This window comes from Phyllobates terribilis, unplaced genomic scaffold, assembly GCF_046119375.1.
Source record: "Phyllobates terribilis strain yellow unplaced genomic scaffold, ASM4611937v1 Scaffold_1__5_contigs__length_1240528914, whole genome shotgun sequence".
NCBI lineage: Eukaryota > Metazoa > Chordata > Amphibia > Anura > Dendrobatidae > Phyllobates > Phyllobates terribilis.
In genome coordinates this window covers 772,627,905-772,645,851 of record NW_027362761.1, presented here as the reverse complement: position 1 = coordinate 772,645,851, position 17,947 = coordinate 772,627,905, and the positions used below count along the sequence as shown (strand labels likewise).

The 17,947-nt window shown below is 43.3% G+C and overlaps 1 protein-coding gene across 6 annotated transcripts in view; it reads left to right on the top strand.

Annotated features, from left to right (window-relative positions):
* CSGALNACT1 (chondroitin sulfate N-acetylgalactosaminyltransferase 1) overlaps positions 1 to 17,947 on the top strand; it is a 420,793-nt gene that overhangs the window by 24,462 nt on the left and 378,384 nt on the right. The window lies entirely within an intron of this gene.

The following is a 17,947-nucleotide window of genomic DNA, read 5'->3' as shown; positions in this document are numbered from 1 at the left end:
CTCTAACAACTACGTATTTTTTCTATAATTCAAACTAGGACTACACTTTCTAGCTGAAGCTGCCCGAAAATGAACAGGTCACTACTTTTAACCGCTTCACATTTTCTGAACTCTGAAGCAGTTAAAAGAAGTATCAAACGGCTGAACATGTGTACAGCACTGTAATTTTTACATTGCTGTGCATTATGTACACTTTTTGCAGCAGTTTTTCAGTGGTTTTTCAGGCTGGTACCAGGCGATAACAAAACATGCACAAAAATGCTTAATCATTAAAAAAAAGTAGCTAAATGCTAGCTATTCCTGAGCCCTCCTTCACACGTCACTGTCTCCAGTACCTGTGGCAACAGTTTTCATAGACCCATTGAAATCAATGTGTCTGCACACAAGTCAGTGTTTCCATGGACTGTTTGTCCGTGTGTAAAACATGTCCGTTTTTTGCCGGTAGCACGGTTCGCAAAACACCCTCCACACGTACACACTGGTGACACATGAATGACATCCGTGTGTCATCAGTGTGACACGTACCGGCGCCTGGGAAAAGCAGTACAGTTAGAGCTGTTCCTAGGTGCTGGGTTCTGAAGCCATCTCTCATCATTGTCACCTGGTATCCCTGCGATCAGTGTGACCAGGTGACAATGCTGAGAGTTGGAGTCAGCACCCACTGTGTGTGTATAGCACATCTTAAATAAAATAGAAAAAAATCCTAACCAGCTGAGGGAAAGCCGACAGCTGGGGGCAGGTGTTAATATTCTGGCAAGGGGCCAATAGCCGTAAAGGTTCACAGCTGTTTGCTTAGCCTTCCCTGGTTAGTAAAGGGGGACCACCCCAAAAAATGATATGGGCTGATATTAATAGGCAGCGAAGGGTCCATGGATATTGCCGCCTCCCAGACTAAAAACATCAGACCTCATACACCCCAGAAATGGCACATTCATTAGATGCACCAAATCTGGCTCTTAGCCTCAGCTCTTCCCACTTGCCCTGGTGCGGTGGCAAGTGGAGTAATATTTTTTTGGTTGATTTCAGCTGTTTTATGTTAGCTGATATCAAGCCCAGGGGTTAGTAATGGAGAGGTGTCTATCAGACACCCCCATTATTAACCCCTTAGTCAAAATTAATAAAGACACACGCAGAGAAAAGTTCTTTAATTGAAAAAAAAACACTCCCCCACAATAACTCTCTTTTACTTATTTATTAACAATAAAACAAAAATCAAAATCATCCTCACCTGTCCGCCGATAATCTATCAATGCTGATGTCCCACGACGATCCGTAAAGTTTGGTGAGCGGTCACATCAGTGATGCGACCTCTCACCACGCCAGCCAGCTCACAATGAGCTGAGTGTGAGATCCGCTGCCTGTGGCTTAATGACGTCACTGCTCGTCACTACAGCCGTGTTCTTACACTCAGCTCATTACTGATGTGACTGCTCACCAAACCATTCGGATCGTCGTGGGACATCAGCATTAATGGACACACAATATATCATGTGAACTTACCCTAACTTTCTGTTCTGGCCAGTTGTAGTTTGATTGCTCTGAGACCCTCAAATTCTGATTTTGGTGGAACATTAGCTTTGTGCTTTGTGCAGTTCACTGTTTCTCTCTGCACAAAAGCACTCTTGGCCACCGTCTTTGCACACAGTAACGTTATTGTAAATGCTGCACTGCTGGAAGCGATGAGCTTCAGTGCATGGAAAAGTTTTGGTAGAATAGTACTAAGGGCTCATTCACAAGTCTGATTTTTACACATATGAGATCAGAGTTTGATCAGTGTGTGCTCCGAGTGCCATCATTTTTTCTCGTACATGGAGAAAAAAAAATGTCTCCACATTCTCCATTCTGACAGCCTGTGAAAATTGGACTGCACTCAAACTCGGATGTCATCCAAATGTGGTCCAATTTTTTCACTGACCCATTGACTTGCATTGCCGATTTTCTTTTGATCCTCAGATCAAAATCGGACATGTTTCTGCGATTTTTCGTGGACCTCTCGGTCTGCGAAGAATCATAGACATGTAACTATCATAGGTATGAGTGCTATCCGTGAAAACCATGGATAACACTCATGCAAAAATCCTATTTGTGAATGAGCTCTAAGTCAGAGCTGCTGCCCTTTCATGCTCAGCATCGCCGTGGGTGCAGACAGTGGTCATCCTTTGGTTCTGATGTGAATAAGCATTTTCTGCACTTAGGAGCACCATTTACTCTGTTTTATGGAAATAACCTGTTGACAAGTCCACCTCCTACAGCCTAATGTGAATGTGGTCAACAAGTTTTATTAGAAACATTTACCATTAACCAATGTAAAGACTGTCACAGACATTTATCAGAAAATCCATCATAATTCACTTTTTTTAATAAAGGAACTAAATAATTTAGCTGCAAAACTAGGGCTATTATGTAACAATAAAATATATTGCCTCTGGAAACCATCTAATGCTCAGCCTTGTTAGGATGTTCCTGGCAATTTTATATGCCGTCAGTGTAGTTACGCATTTGATAGACTTCTTCGAGCTTACTTATGCATCATCGACTCTTCAGCATCCCCTTCATAATCAGTTAATGTATATTTTAATCAGCAAACAGCTAAAACATTTATTACATTGGCAGGAAATGTAAATGATACAGCGCTCCTTCCGCTAACAAACCAAGTAAATGTGTCTCGAGTGTGAATGGTAATCATGACAGAAGCAGAACCCTTTATTATGACTGTGGATTACATCGAATATGTGGTAGGAGGGGAGGTTTAACTAGCTCTAGACTTCCAGCTGAGACTAAACTCCTGTGAGGATAATACTAACAGGCTTGAAGCAGATTATATGCCGTAATGAGGATTTTAATTATGATGGGACAAAATGCTGAAATAATAGGACAGATGCACACACTGCTGTTCTATTCTGGAAAACGACGTATTTAACCACTACGTTCTTCCATTATTCGTTCTCTTGAATTGGTTAAATGAAGTTGTATTCAGGCTATTAGATAACTGTTAAATCTGGGAGACAAGGGTACAAGTATTTTGAAATTGGTCGGAAGTTATATACTTCATATCAATCACATAGTTCCCAACCATCCCAGATTCAACAGGACTGTCCCAACTTGTGGGCTCGGTCCCTCCGCCCCAGAATGTCAGGACTTTGTTGCGACTTCTAATATCTCTCTCCAACGTAGTCATTGCTCCATGGCTCCTCCTCCTCCTTGAAGGGTCGGATCTCCCCGAGACTCAAACTTGCGATCTCATGTCCACAGGCAGCAGCTCTAGGAGAATTTGGTAATCTTGAGCTGTATTGCAGACAGTGAACCCAGAAGCAGATTATACAACCCCTGGCAAAAATTATGGAATCACCGGGATCGGAGGATGTTCATTCAGTTGTTTAATGTTGTTGAAAAAAAGCAGATCACTGACATGGCACAAAACTGAAGTCATTTCAAATAACAACTTTAGGGCTTTAAGAAACACTAAAAGAAATCAAGATAAAAAATGTGGTACTCAGTAAGGGTAATTTTTTTCAGTCCAAGCATAGGGAAAAAATTATGGATTCACTCAATTCTGAGGAAAAAATTATGGAATCATGAAAGACAAACACACAAAAGAACACTCCAATACATCACTAGTATTTTGTTGCACCACATCTGGCTTTAATAATAGCTTGCTGCCTCTGAGGCATGGAGTTAATGAGTGACAAACAGTACTCTTCATTAGTGATGAGCGAGCACTAAAATGCTCGGGTGCTCGAAGCTCGGGTCGAGCACATTGGAATACTCGGATGCTCGACCCAAGCAACGAGCCCAATGTAAGTCTATGGGAAACTCGAGCATGTTTCTGGCGGTCTCCCCCGGCGGTCTGCAGAAGGTCAAAAATACCCAAATCGATGGGAACAGTGCTCAATTAAACGTCAGGCAGGCAGAATATATAGGCAGACAGGGTATATAGGAGGGTGCATGAAAAACATAGCAGGGCACTTAGAACACACTAGTGCCCTCCGATTTTCATGCACCCGTCTCTTTAATAAAGCCGGCCGGCAATTCATCAGCGGCATTCACTGGTACCCGACAATTTAGAACAGAAAGATTAGAGCATCACACATAGATTGCATAGATAGAAATATGTCAGTCACATATATAAGTACAGTGACAGTGTTGGTTACTGTACTTGTCATTTAGTGTTAAAGGATTTATTAAAAAAAAATAATAGTGTTAATTAAACTCTACTTACCGTCACACCCATTCCAGCTGAAGCCAACAATCTCCTGCAATAAAAATAAAATAATAAACCAACCTCATCCTTACCTTTCCTTGGTTCCCAGGACAGCATCAGTTGTGCTACATCGAGATGACAGGCTGGACCGCAGAAGAACGCTGCCATCCAGCTTGCCATGTCGCAGACACTGAGAAGCTTCTCAGTGAAGCTCCTCAGTGTCTCGCTATGATGGCATCCAGATGAGCCAAGTTCATGTCCAATGAACTCAGCTCACCTCATGCACGTCACTGACAGCGTGGAAGAATTCTCCTGCGCATGCGGTGAGCGCAGGAGAATTCTCCCATGCTTGGATGGCATTGAGATGACAGGCTGGATCGCAGCTGAGTGCTGCCATCCAGCTTGTCATCCTTCAGAGACACTGCAGAGCGCAAGCATGCCTGCGCTCTGCAGTGTCTATGAAGGATGGCATGCTGGATGGCAGCGCTCAGCTGCCATCCAGCCTGTCATCTCAATGCCATCCCAGCATGGGAGAATTCTCCTGCGCTCACCGCATGCGCAGGAGAATTCTCCCACGCTGTCAGTGACGTGCATGAGGTGAGCTAAGTTCATTGGACATGAACTCGGCTCATCTGTATGCCGTCACAGCGAGACACTGAGGAGTTTCACTGAGAAGCTTCTCAGTGTCTGCGGCATGGCAAGCTGGATGGCAGCGTTCTGCTGCGGTTCAGCCTGTCATCTCGATGTAGCAGAGCTGAAGCTGTCCTGGGAACCAAGGAAAGGTAAGGATGAGGTTGGTTTATTATTTTATTTTTATTGCAGGAGATTGTTGACTTCAGCTGGAATGGGTGTGACGATAAGTAGAGTTTAATTTAGAACATTAAAGAATTGTGTGTTTATTTCAATTAAAGGACTTTATTCTGGGTGTTTGTGTTTTTTTTTAACTTTGACTATGGGGTTAGTAATGGGGGTGTCTTATAGACGCCTCTCCATTACTAACCTGGGCTTGATGTCAGCTGGCATTATAAGCTGACATCAACCCCAACCCTATTACCCCACTGCCACCGCTACAGGGCAGTGGGAAGAGCGAGGCTAAGTGCCAGAATTGGCGCATCCTATGGATGCGCCATTTCTGGGGCGGCTGACGGCTGGTGTTTCTAGCCTGGGAGGGGGCCAATATTCATGGCACCCTTCCTGGGCTATTAATAGCAGCCCCCAGCTGTCTGCCTAGCCTTTGCTAGCTATTAAAATAGGGGGGACCCCACGTAATTTTTTTTGGGTCCCCCATTTTAATAGCTAGTAAAGGCTAGGTATTCAGGTGGGGGCTGATATTAGTAGCCTGGGAAGCTCCGTGGGTATTACCCCCTTCCCAGGCTTCAAACATCTGCCCCAGCCGTCTGCTTAACCTCCGCTAGAGACTAAAATTACGGGGAACCCCACGCCAATTTCTTTTTAATAAATCCTTTATTTTAACACTAAATGACAAGTACAGTAACCAACACTATCACTGTACTTATTATATATGTGACTGACATGTTTCTATCTATCTAATCTATGTGTGATGCTCTATTCTTTCTGATCTAAATTGTCGGGTACCGATGCTGAATTGCCGGCCGGCTTTTTTAAAGAGACAAGTGCATGAAAACACTATTATTTTTTTTTTAATAAATCCTTTAACAGTAAATGACAAGTACAGTAACCAACACTGTCACTGTACTTATTATATATGTGACTGACATGTTTCTATCTATCTAATCTATGTGTGATGCTCTATTCTTTCTGTTCTAAATTGTCGGGTACCGGTGTATGCCGCTGCTGAATTGCCGGCTTTTCATGTTTCACTGTGAGCACTGTTCCCATCGATTTGGGCAATCACTGTAATGCCACAACCACCATGGCTGTGGCATTACAGTGAGTTGCAGACAATCCCTGCTTGACTGGTGCTCTAAATAGCGCCAGACATGCAGGACGGGGACCCGAGCTCCCACACGAGCATCGCGCAAGTACTCAGCGAGCTCCGAGCATCTCGAGTACTGAGATGCTCGGCCGAGTACCGAGCAGTGGCGAGCATGCTCGCTCATCACTACTCTTCATCAATCTGGCTCCAACTTTCTCTGATTGCTGTTGCCAGATCAGCTTTGCAGGTTGGAGCCTTGTCATGGACCATTTTCTTCAACTTCCACCAAAGATTTTCAATTGGATTCAGACCCGGACTATTTGCAGGCCATGACATTGACTTTATGTGTCTTCTTTCAAGGAATGTTTTCACAGTTTTTGCTCTATGGCAGGATGCATTAGCATCTTGAAAAATGATGTCACCATCCTCAAACATCCTTTCAATTGATGGGATAAGAAAACTGTCCAAAATATCAATGTAAACTTGGGCATTTATTGAAGATGTAATGACAGCCATCTCCCCAGTGCCTTTACTTGACATGTAGCCCCATATCATCAATGAATGTGGAAATTTGCATGTTCTCTTCATGCAGTCATCTTTATAAATCTCATTGGAACGGCACCAAACAAAAGTTCCAGCATCATCACCTTGCCTAATGCAGATTCACGATTCATCACTGAATATGACTTTCATCCAGTCATCCACAGTCCACGATTGCTTTTCCTTAGCCCATTGTAACCTTGTTTTTTTCTGCTTAGGTGTTAATGATGGCTTATGTTTAGCCTTTCTGTATGTAATTCCCATTTCCTTTAGGCGGTTTCTTACAGTTCAGTCACAGACATTGACTCCAGTTTCCTCCCATTCGTTCCTCATTTGTTTTGTTGTGCATTTCCTGTTTTGGAGACATATTGCTTTAAGTTTCTGGTCTTGACGCTTTGATGTCTTCCTTGGTCTACCAGTATGTTTGCCTTTAACAACCTTCCCATGTTGTTTGTATTTGGTCCAGATTTTAGACACAGCTGACTGTGGATAACCAACATCTTTTGCAACATTGCGTGATGATTTACCTTCTTTTAAGAGTTTGATAATCCTCTCCTTTGTTTCAATTGACATCTCTCGTGTTGGAGCCATGATTCATGTCAATCCACTTGGTGCAACAGCTCTCCAAGGTGTGATCACTCCTTTTTAGATGCAGACTTATGAGCAGATCTAATTTGATGCAGGTGTTAGTTTTGGAAATGAAAATTTACAGGGTGATTCCATAATTTTTTCCTCAGAATTGAGTGATTCCATAATTTTTTCCCTCTGCTTGGTCCGAAAAAAAATACCCTTACTGAGTACCACATTTTTAATCTTGATTTCTTTTAGTGTTTCTTAAAGCTCTAAAGTTGCCATTTGAAATGACTTTAGTTTTGTGCCATGTCTGTGATCTGCTTTTTTCAACAACATTAAACAACTGAATGAACATCCTCCGAGCCCGGTGATTGCATAATTTTTGCCAGGGGTTGTACAGGTACATAGAGATACTGTCACTGGTGTGTCAGATGTGACAGACAGTCGTTCTGCAGCTGGCTGCAGAAGATCACTTAGTTTGGTATTACAGACACCTCCTTAAATCTGTCTTACTTTAGGACTTAGCGGCTACCTCCCTCCTGCTCTGATTGACACCCTGGCCTGGGTGTTTAAATACTTTCAGTTTGCTGCTACTTTCAGTTTGCTTTGTCTTTAGCTTATAGTGGGGACTGACCAGTGCTCACCCCCCCCCTCCCTATCCAGGGCCTAGCTCTGGGGATTTACAGGGCTTAGGTTTCCTGTTCGGCGATTGGTGAGGTGCCAATATAGGGATGGTAGGGAAGACAGGGTGATATTAGATCAGCCTAGGGGTCTCCACTCCACCTTTCCCTAGTGTCTGGGCTACCTTCCCCTCATCCCTTCGTGTTGCACTTAGTCTTTCCTACACTGTGCATGACAGATACATTGTATATAGCAGTGTATTTATATATCCCTGAATTCTAGAGGTGAAAAAAGTCAGATTTTTTTGTTTCTATAAAACTATTAAAAATAAAAAACAATTACAAAAATGTAAAATTTTCTTTTTTTTGTGAGTCTCTCCAGGACTTGAATCCACACTCTCTATAATTGCAGACAACAGCTATAGCATTGAGCCAAAGGCTCCAGTGATGTCTCTGGGAGAATTTTGTATACTAGATCTGTATTGCAGCCACTAACCCCACAAGCAGACAATTCAGGTACTTAGAGTTACATCTGTATATAGCAGTGTATTTTTATGTCCCTGTATTCTAGAGGAAAAAATAAAAGATTTTTTTCTTCCCATAAAATTACTAAAAAATAATGAAAAACACTAACACAATAATTTCATTTTTATTGCGCTTTTAAAAAAAATAAAATAAATAATAATAATAATAATAATAAACATCTCAAATCAGCAAATAACACAGACATATTTTGTGTCCCTGTAATCGTAATGACCCACACAACACAGTGATCACATTATTTACGGAGATCGGGAAATGGCGTAAAAATTGGCATCATTGATATTTTTCTTTCTATTAAACCCATAAAAAGTAATAAAAATGTAATGCTGAGGCCGTGTTCACACATAGCGTAAATGCTTTGTTTTTTTCTACATGCTTTCTGCAGGTGTCCAAACCACATGACGGCATAACAATCTTTGATTATTTCATATTTGATTCGTTTCCCCCCTATTTGATGTTTTTTTGGTGGAGATGTGAATCCGCGTTTTTAATGCTTTTTTAATACTATAGAAATGTTTTGATTCTGCCCTTAAAAATGCAGCGGCCTTTATTTTTTTCCCTTGTATTTTTTTCAGGCTCCACATAGAAGCCTATAAAGAAAAAAAGCACTGAAACTGCACAGTTCAGCAGCGTCTTTAGACGCACCGAGGGCGGAGATTTCATGAAATCACATCTACTTTGTTTGGACATTTAGGCTATGTTCACATGTAGCATAAGTGCAGTTTTTTTTTGCAACATGGCCTAAAGACGCTGCTGAACTGTGGTGTTTTGGTGCTTTTTTCTCTATAGGCTTCTATGTGGAGCCTACAAAAACGCATGTAAAAAACTGCAGTTACTTTTTTTAACTGCAGAATCAAAGCTTTTCTGTAGTATAAAAAACACATTAGAAACGTGGCTTCACATCTGCACCAAAAAAGCATCAAATAAGTTGGAAAAACCCCCACCATCAATGTTAGTGATTTGGGGATTCCCAGCTTTTGATATGCTGCTTTGACAGGTTTTACTTTGAGGTGAAATTAAAGGGGATCTACCATCAGCCATTGTATTCTTCACATTGCTCACTTACCTTGAACAGAACAGTTCATTACCAGTACATATATCCAGACATCCATCTTTGTATGCAGGCTTCCATTATTTATAAAGAACTTGTCCCACTGGATTCTTATAGAAGATCCTTCTTCCTATTTAGTGAAAGTATTATTAATAATTCATGCAAAAATGAAACGTAGTTATGTATTAACCACAAAGATTCAGTCAAAACTTAGTGGGACAACACTTAAGACCTAAATGCCGGCATCATGCAAGACCGGTAAAGCTTTTAAGATGTTCACCGTTGTATTGTGATGACAGTCGTAGCCAGTCTGTGAAGTGAATACAATCTTCTTGTGACTTCATACAGTTTCCTTTCAGCTGGAGGGGAACTGGAAATGCTATAATAAGTAACAAAAACATAAATAATCTCTCCAGTGCTTAGATGTCAAGCTGCATTCCTAAATGCAGATCTTACGGATGTGCGTTCTTCTGCACCGCGGGCACAGAGAACAGTTTACTGGTTGTGACACTTTAACAAGACTTAAAATATCCGTAATTCTTCTACTGTTCCGGCCATACAGGAATGGAGCTTGCCATCACAACATTAACTCCCTGACCTTAGCTGCAGAAGCCTTGGAGATCTTTTCTATTTAATTAATTAGAGAAGGTTCTTCTTGTAGGATTGTTTTGTGTTATGAATATATTAATCCAGATGGCATTATTACCATTGTATTTAGTAAAAAAAAAACTCTCTGTATATAAAAATGAATTTCTAATGTTTGTTGTCTGATGTCCATTCTTTATGCACGGCCAAACGACTAGACCGATCTGACCCAAAGTTGGCACATAGGTAAATCAGGAGTTCCGAAGGTTTCAGCTCTCTTGGACGTACTGTTCTTGAGATGTTAGAAAATTCCCCCTGCCGCCAAAATAAATGTTAATTTATGGTAAAATGAATGGACCAATCTACCCCAAATTTGGCATATTGGTAAATCAGGCACTTCAGAAGCTTTTAGACCAGGAGTCAGCTCTCTCGGACCAACCGACACAATACAATCCTAAATATCAGGAACTACGGAAGGTTTTTCTTTGGGATTCTGTTTTCTAGGTTTACTGTTCTGGAGAGATTCGCCAAAAACACAAATGTAAATATTAATTTATGGACAAACGACTACACCGATCTGCCTCACATTTTCCACACAGTTAACTCAGGAACTTCAGAAGGTTTTTACACCAGGTTCCAGTTAATACCAAATTGGAAAAAAAATAGAATACAAAAGCGTTCTCAAAATATTCACAAAAAAAAAGGACTACGAAAGCAAATGTTAAATTACAGCCAAGCGACTGCAACAATTTACCAATCTGCCTTAAATTTGGCACATAGGTAAAGCAGTCACTCAGTTTTACTCAGGGTTTCCGTTCTGTAGGACCCACCGTTCTCAAGATATTTATTTGCCCAAAAATGAAATACGAAAGCAAATATTAATTTACAGTCAAATGACGGGTCCGATTTACACCAAATAAAGTATACGGGTAAACCGGACGCTTGAAAATGTTTTAAACTGGGTTTCCACTTTCTACAACCTACTATTTTCAAGATATTTGGAAAAAAATACTAAACACCAACACAAATATCAGTAGCAAGCAAAGTTTTTAGCTACAGATAAAGAACAAACAAACCAAATACGCCCATGCAAAGCCGGATACTTCTACAACCCCTGGCAAAAATTATGGAATCACCGGGCTCAAAGGATGTTCATTCAGTTGTTTAATGCTGTTGAAAAAAAGCAGATCACAGACATGGCACAAAACTAAAGGCATTTCAAATGGCAACTTTAGGGCTTTAAGAAACACTAAAAGAAATCAAGATAAAAAATGTGGTACTCAGTAAGGGTAATTTTTTCCAGACCAAGCAGAGGGAAAAATTATGGAATCACTCAATTCTGAGGAAAAATTATGGAATCATGAAAAACAAACACACAAAAGAACACTCCAATACATCACTAGTATTTTGTTGCACCACCTCTGGCTTTAATAACAGCTTGCAGTCTCTGAGGCATGGACTTAATGAGTGACAAACAGTACTCTTCATCAATCTGGCTCCAACTTTCTCTGATTGCTGTTGCCAGATCAGCTTTGCAGGTTGAAGCCTTGTCATGGACCTTTTTCTTCAACTTCCACCAAAGATTTTCAATTGGATTGGATTATTTGCAGGCCATGACATTGACATTATGTGTGTTCTTTCAAGGAATGTTTTCACAGATTTTGCTCTATGGCAGGATGCATTATCATCTTGAAAAATGATGTCATCATTCCCAAATATCCTTTCAATTGATGGGATAAGAAAACTGTCCAAAATATCAATGTAAACTTGGGCATTTATTGAAGATGTAATGACAGCCATCTCCCCAGTGCCTTTACCTGACATGCAGCCCCATATCATCAATGACTGTGGAAATTTGCATGTTCTCTTCATGCAGTCATCTTTATAAATCTCATTGGAACGGCACCAAACAAAAGTTCCAGCATCATCACCTTGCCCAATGTAGATTCGCGATTCATCACTGAATATGACTTTCATCCTGTCATCCACAGTCCACGAATGCTTTTCCTTAGCCCATTGTAACCTTTTTTTTTCTGTTTAGGTATTAATGATGGCTTATGTTTAACTTTTCTGTTTGTAAATCCCATTTCCTTTAGGCTTTTTCTTACAGTTCGGTCTCAGACATTGAATCCAGTTTCCTCCCATTCGTTCCTCGTTTGTTTTGTTGTGCATTTCCTGTTTTGGAGACATATGGCTTTAAGTTTCCGATCTTGACGCTTTGATGTCTTCCTTGGTCTACCAGTATGTTTGCCTTTAACAGCCTTCCCATGTTGTTTGTATTTGGTCCAGATTTTAGACAGAGCTGACGGTGAACAACCAACATCTTTTGCAACATTACGTGATGATTTACCTTCTTTTAAGAGTTTGATAATCCTCTCCTTTGTTTCAATTGACATCTCTTGTGTTGGAGCCATGATTCATGTCAGTCCACTTCGCGCAACAGCTCTCCAAGGTGTGTTCACTCCTTTCTAGATGCAGATTAACGAGCAGATCTAATTTGATGCAGGTGTTAGTTTTGGAAATGAAAATTTACAGAGTGATTCCATAATTTTTTCCTCAGAATTGAGTGATTCCATAATTTTTTCCCTCTGCATGGTCTGGAAAAAATTACTCTTACTGAGTACCACATTTTTAATCTTGATTTATTTTAGTGTTTCTTAAAGCCCTAAAATTGCCATTTGAAATGACTTTAGTTTTGTGCCATGTCTGTGATCTGCTTTTTTTCAACAACATTAAACAACTGAATGAACATCCTCAGAGCCCGGTGATTCCATAATTTTTGCCAGGGGTTGTAATAGTATTGTTACGCTCACGCCCGGACTGACTGGCGTGAGCGTGATTAGTGATCCCACTGTACCATGAACCGAGGAGTGCCTGGAGGGGCGTAACTAAGTATCAACCCGATCCGACCGAGGTCGCACGGCGGCTTAGTCGACTCCGTGGACCAAGGAGGAACCGAGCAGAGGGACTAGGTGCGACTCCAGGTCAGACCCCGGTCACAGTTGTTTACCCACCCCGGGGAATGCAGGAACAGGCAGGTTAGACTGGCATACAGATGGGTATTGGCAAGTAGGGCTGGTATGCAGACAGGTGTGTACTGGCAAGTACTGCTGGTATGCAGACAGGTGGGCACTGGCAAGCACGGCTGGTATGCAGACAGGTGGGCACTGGCAAGCACAGCTGGAGTGCAGACCAGGAGATACTGGCAAGCACGGCTGGAGTGCAGACCGGGAGATACTAGCAGGTTGGAGCGCAGGCTGGATAGGGTCCAGTACAGACTGGGAGACAGGTACAGAGCCGCAGATGCGGTAGACAAGCAGAGTAAAGCGAAAACGCCGGAGCGGAGGACAAGGCAGAGCAGAGAGGAACTGCTGGTGCAGTGAGCAAGCAGAGTGGAGCGAAAACCGCAGGTGCTTTGGGCAAGGCAGAGCAGAGCGGAATCGCCGGAGCAGTGGACAAGGCAGAGCAGAGAGAAACCGCAGGTGCAGTGGACAAGGCAGAGCAGAGCGGAACCACCGGAGCGGTGGGCAAGGCAGAGCAGAGAGAAGCCGCCGGAGCGGTGGGTAAGGCAGAGCAGAGGGAAGCCGCCGGAGCGGTGGGCAAGTCAGAGCAGAGAGAAACCGCCGGAGCGGAGGACAAGGCAGAGCAGAGAGGAACTGCTGGAGCGGTGAGCAAGCAGAGCGGAGTGAAAACCGTAGGTGCGGTGGGCAAGGCAGAGCAGAGCGGAGGAACCGCCGGAGCGGTGGACAAGGCAGAGCAAAGAGAAGCCGCCAGAGCGGTGGGCAAGTTAGAGCAGAGAGAAACCGCTGGTGCGGTGAGCAAGGCAGAGCAGAGAGAAGCCGCTGGAGCGGTGGGCAAGTCAGAGCAGAGAGAAGCCGCCGGAGCAGTGGGTAAGGCAGAGCAGAGCGAAGCCGCCAGAGCGGTGGGCAAGTCAGAGCAGAGAGAAACCGCCGGAGTGATGGGCAAGACAGAGCGGAGCGAAACCACAGGTGCGGTGGACAAGGCAGAGAGGACAGGGCTCTGTTCACATGGAACAGACTGGAAAATACAGGAAGATGGCTAGAACACAGGAGGAAGATACGGAGGAAGGGAAAAGGGACAAGCAGAACCAGATACACACAAGGTACTTCCTATGAAGTAGCGAGTGGACACAAAACTCACAAACAGAAGTACAGAGACAACGAGTTGGAGTTAGGTGCAGGTTCAGATACTGCAGGAAAAGAGAAGGTACGGACATAGAGACAAACAGGTAACAGGCTAGGATACAGCTCAGACAGGAACTGCTACTGCAATGAGAAACAAGAACGAGCCTGGGTATACAGCCCCCAGAGTGGCGGAAACAGACTAGAAGTCACAGGTAACAGGCCTGGGTATACAGCCCCCAGAGTGGTGGAAACAGCCTAGAAGTCAGAGATAACAGGTCTGGGTATGCAGCCCCCAGAGTGGCGGAAACAGACTAGAAGTCAGAGATAACAGGTCTGGGTATGCGGCCCCAACAGTGGCGGAAACAGACTAGAAGTCAGAGATAAGAGGTCTGGGTATGCAGCCCCCAGAGTGGCGGAAATAGACTAGAAGTCAGAGATAACAGGTCTGGGTATGCGGCCCCCAGAGTGGCGGAAGCAGACTGAAAACAGGACAGGACCTGGCAATACAGTAGCAAAGACTAACTGAGTGAAGGTGTTGCTCAGGCACCTCCCTCTGGGTGGAGGGGGTTTAAATATCCAGTGACTCACAGCAATAGGCTGGAGACGCATTAGGGGTGTGCCCACAGCAGCTATAAGAATCAGGAAGTAACCGGGCCGCCGCCCTAAGCAGTCAGTCAAGAGACATGCACACAGCATGAACTGGAGCAAGGTTTGTAGGCTGGACTGACAGGTAAGATTGCAGTCTTGCATAGTGGGAGGTGGTGCACTATGCAAGCACGCCACCAGGGATGTTACAAGTATATTATCAATGGGAATATATAGTCAGGATTAAACTATTCTCATTGAACTTTTGCATACATTTGCCCTCAACATTTTGTTCCTCCGAGAAGATCAGACGAAGGTATGAAAAATCGACCGATTTTCCACCAGAAAACTGAGATGATTTTCATCCTTATTGTCATCCATGTGCCATCCGTGTGTCTGTATTTTTCATCTTTGTGAAATTTGTACACATGCATTAACATTTTAAAATGTAAAATGTACATGAAAAAAAATAGAGTTTCCTAGGTTAATAATTGCAATGTATCCATAAAAATCGGATGCTACACGAATGTTCCATATGGGATCCAATACTTTTTGCGCACCCATTGAAGTGAATGAGTGAGTATCATCTAGTTCTAGTATATGCTAGAGAATAGTGCATAATGTGATTTTTTTCACATGGACACTCTTCTCTTGCGAAAAAACTGTTATTTGAATAGCCCTATTGAATTACATTGGCCAGTGTGCTGTCCGATTTTTACTCGACTGTCATTTAAGGAGCGCGATCCAAGTACTGAACTCGTATACATTCTGGTTGTCATCTGCACAGTAAATATTGCTGCTGCCGCCACGGACCCCAGGGCACGGTATAAGAGTAACATGCAAAAAGAATCTGACAAGTCTTTGGATCACTGAAAGATGCAATTATCATTGAGAAATGAGATTTCTATCTGGTAGATAAGAAGCAGTTTTGACAATAGAAATCACTTGCTGTTTTGACCTATGAACATGAACCTTTCACTTTATCTCATTCATTGATATTATCACTACTGTGTATTTTAGACTTCATGATGAACTTCATTATCTATTTCTTCAACACAAAAAGTTACAAATTGTTTTAAAAAAAGTCAACATAATTTGGATAACAGATAAGACAAATTAATACATTTCTCTTAGAAACATGTTGTAACCCGGTCTGTCAGATCTGTAGAAAATCATCTTATTAGATGAGAAGTCATGGGTGCTACCAACAACAAAGTCATGATGCCTTTATGACACCTTCATGTACATTAGATTTCTTACAAAGGAATTTAGGTGGCACACTCCATTAAGACTCCATAGGAATGGAAGTAGTCTTCCCTTAGGCATTAAAAGGAATATGCCAGCAGGTTTTTCGTCATGTAATCTGAGAGCAGCATGATGTAGGGACAGAGACCCTGATTCCAGCAAAGTGTGACTTACAGGGCTGTGTTGTTGTTTCAATAAAATCAATGTTTTATCAACATGTAATTGTCACAAGAGGACTAGTTGTCTCCTGCCATGTAGTCCTCCTGCTCTATGTAATCACACCTCCACCACTGATTGGCAGCTTTCTGTCAACCCAGTAAGTTTCACATTGCTGGAATCAGACCCTCTGCCCTTACATCATGCTGCTCTCAGATAGTATAGCAAAAACCTGCTGAAAGATTCCCTTTAATCGTAGAATATCTCTGTACATACTGTGCCGATGAAGCCTTTATAGTAGGGCCAAAGGCTGTGTGTCTCTAGAATAGAGGACTGAACTGTCTCCATTTAGTATTTTATAAGGATTAGTGATGAGCGAGCGTGCTCGTTTAACCCTTTAAATGAGCACGCTCTGGTACTCGCCGAGGATTTGCGACGTGCTCGGCATCAATGAAAGTGTCGCTGCGGCTGCATGTGTCACATCTGTCATACACCTGTGACACATGCAGGGATTGCCTGTGCGTATGACAGATGAGACAAATGCAGCCGCGGCGACACTTTCATTGATGCCGAGCATGCTGCAAATGCTCGGCGAGTACCCGAGTGTGCTCGTTTAAAGGGTTAAACTAGCACGCTCATTCATCACTAATAAGGATTTATGCTTTGTATTGTATAAAATCTTGTTTTAATTAGTACCAGCACTCCTCACATTTGGCCTAGGTGATTTTAAATTGGCAGGAGACTGCAAGATGGGTACCACCTATCCTGCCCTTAGCTTTCTGTCTGTCACCATGTAGACGTTTCATTTTTTTAGCTCCTCTCCCTTGGTGTTGGTGCTGTGTGGCGGCCATTGTTGCTGTGGTTGATGCTATATCTATAGGATGGCATCAGGGCCGGCTCCAGGTTTTCGTAGGCCCCGAGTGAAAGAGTCTCAGTGGACCCTTTAACACATACCTTGATTCATGATGCACAGATACGGCGGAGAAATATAGGTATACAACACAGGGCAAAGGCTGCCCCCTCACCCTTCACATATGCAGACATGCACACATATACAATACGCAGACATGCACACATATACAGTACGCAGACATGCGCACACACACACAGTACGCAGACATTCACACACACACAGACACATTAGAAATATTTTCAATATGGGGATTGGGGAAGCCGGCAACAAGCCTAGCTCACCTGCCCCCGACCTGTGTCTCGTCCAGCACCTCAAATGGCTGTGCAGGGCCACCGGCGTGTTTGATGGCCGTCACTTTCACAGACATGGCCCTGGACCATCAGGGGACCCACTCGCCATCGGGGCCCGGGCAGCACCCCCAGCATCTGTGCAGGGCCGCTGGCGCTGTTTGATTGCCATCACTTTACCAGACATGGCAGTGCGCTGTGTGGCTGTGTCTGCTAGTAATGATGCGGCCAAGTCGACACACAATCAAAATTAAAGATGCAGTGCCGACCCTCCCACGTCATTACTAACAGACACAGCCACACAGCGCACTGCGTGCTGCCATGTCTGGTAAAGTGACGGCAATCAAACAGCATCAGCAGTCCTGTACAGATGCTGGGGGAGTTGTCCGGGCCCCGATGGTAAGTGGCTCCCCCTGATGGTTTAGGGCCCCGGCACTTGCTCGGGAGTGCCAGGAGCTGATGCCGGCCCTGGGTGGTGTGCTTTGGAGCTATGGAGGCTTTGCTTTGCAGTACAGGTCCTGTGGGGCATCCCTTGCTAATTCAGTATCACTTCAGCAGTGGTCCCCGCAAGTTTCTGAACCTTTAGGCTATGTGCCCACGATGCAG